The sequence below is a fragment of the Nannospalax galili genome, unplaced genomic scaffold (assembly GCF_000622305.1).
Source record: "Nannospalax galili isolate Female #2095 unplaced genomic scaffold, S.galili_v1.0 scaffold892, whole genome shotgun sequence".
Lineage (NCBI taxonomy): Eukaryota > Metazoa > Chordata > Mammalia > Rodentia > Spalacidae > Nannospalax > Nannospalax galili.
The window spans coordinates 2350219-2352520 of NW_008333311.1; the positions used below are offsets into that span (position 1 = coordinate 2350219).

The following is a 2302-nucleotide window of genomic DNA, read 5'->3' on the forward strand; positions in this document are numbered from 1 at the left end:
CAGCAATCCCCAGTAATCTGCCTATTTCTGCTTCCTCTTGTAGCTGGGGCTACAGGCATCTGTGGGATGCCCAGCATGTTACGTGAGCGCTGTGATCCAAACTCTGGTACACATGATTGTATACAAAGAACTCTTAAGCATTGGGCCATCTCTCCAGCCCCTAGAAGTGTCATTTTGATATTTATTCTTAGCTCCTCTTTTAAAAAAATGTGGCTAATAATTAATGCTAATAAATTTGAAAATAAAAGTTTGGGTTGGTAAAATGGCTTAGCAGGTAAAGGCACTTGACCTTAAGCCTGAATTCTATCTCCAGCACCCACATGGTGGAAGAATAGAGTCAACTCCCACAGCATGTACGTACACACACACACACACACACACACACACACACGATCATGCATGCACGCACACACGCACACACATGCACACGCACATGCACACATACACACAATAAATAAATGTAATAAAAACAATGTTATAGTACATGAATTTCACTGTTAAAAAAATTTAAAAAGGAAAGTTGAAAATAAATTTAACTCTACCCAGAGAATATTGTCTATAACTCCAGTGCCAGAAGGAACAAAAAAGTTACCTTCAAAAACAATATTTCACTGATTACTTTCAAGAATTTTTTTTAGACATTCTCTGACTTATGTCAGAAAATCCACTAAATAAATTCTAAAAGAGCTGGAACACTTTCAAGAGTTTTTGAGGGCTGCTGAGATGGCCCAGCGGGTAAAGGCACTTGCCACCAAACTTGACGACCTGAGTTCAAGCCACACATAATGGAAGTAAGAGAAACAATTCCTGTTAGTTGTCCTCTGATCTCTACACATGTGTCATGTGGCATATACGAACATAAATAAATAAATAAACAAATAAATAAATGTAATAAAAAAATAAATAAGGAGGCTGAAGAGATGGCTCACCAGTTGAGGGCCCTTACTGTTCTTCTACATGACATAAGTTTGGTTCTCAGCAACCATGTCCAGTGGCTCACAACCACCTGTAATCCCAGCTCCAGAGAATCTGATGCCCTCTTCTGGCTTTTTTGGGCACCCACATACATGTGGCATACAAACACACAGACACACAAATACACATAAATAAAAATTTTAAATTTAGGGCTGGAGAGATGTCTCAGTGGTTAAGAATACATACTGTTTATCCAGAGGACCCGGATTTGATTTTCAGCACCCACGTGGTTGCTAAAACCATCCATAACTGCAGTTTCAGGGAATCTGATGCCCTCTTCTGGCCTCTGTTTACTTACATACATGCAGGCAAAACACTTATACACATAAAATACTATATACATTCTTAAAGAGGAAAATAAAAGGAAAAACTTCAATGCTTTTCAAGCATCAATATTTGCACGACACAGGTGCACTTACCTACATGCAGGCAATACATGCATTATACACATAATAAAAATAATAAAAAAATTTTTTAATTAAAAATTAAATATAATAGAGAAAAGAGATTTTATTATTTATTATAATGATTATAATCATTACCATAACATAAATAAGATAAAAAATAAAATTCTGGTTTAGTTTATGTACAATCTAAACCCCTTTTACATTCAAGTATGGAAAAATATCATTGAGTCAAAGCTGGTTGGGCATTGATTGAGGTGTCCACCTATAATCCTAACACTCAGGAGGCTGAAGCAGGAGGATGACTGTGAGTTTCAGGTTAGTGTGGGATATATAGCAAACTTTTGTCAGAAAAAAAAAGGTCAAAGCTGGGTGATGGGTACCTCTCACTCTCTCTCTCACACACACACACACACACACACACGCACACATTTTTTTCCGCTTTTCTTTTTCAGTGCTGGCCATTAAGCTCAGGCCTTGTGTAAGCTGGGCAAGCACCCTACTAACTGATAGGTGGAGAGTGGGCAGGAGGGAGCGGCACGGATGGAGAGCATGAGCGGATGGATGAGGCGCCGAGGCACAGATGGAATTCTCAGCGGGATACAGATTTATTTTGCATGGGGCACCTTTCCCTCAGGGAAGGGAGAGATGTCAGGGAAAGATGTCCACAAAGGGAAAGATGTCTGCCCATGGGTTATGAGCTGGGACTTTATATATGAGGGCTTTAGGGTGTGGAAGGGGGAATGTTTGGGGGAGAAATCAGGGAGGGGGAAGCAGGTAGGATTAGGGTGTGGAAGTGTTTACTTTTTCCCTGTTAAGATGAGAGAAAAACAGCTTCTAAGATCTCTGGTTATCAGGTAGAATATGCTTATCCTATCTTTGGAGATCAGAGGAGAGGCAGGCTGCTTCTCAGCAGAGTTTGT

At 39.7% G+C, this 2302-nt stretch overlaps 1 non-coding gene across 1 annotated transcript; it reads right to left on the reverse strand.

Moving 5' to 3' along the window:
* Window positions 1–634: 634 nt before the first annotated feature.
* LOC115069433 lies at window positions 635–698 on the reverse strand. The gene has a single exon (XR_003848702.1). It is a non-coding gene; the product is annotated as a U7 small nuclear RNA (small nuclear RNA).
* Window positions 699–2302: the final 1604 nt, after the last annotated feature.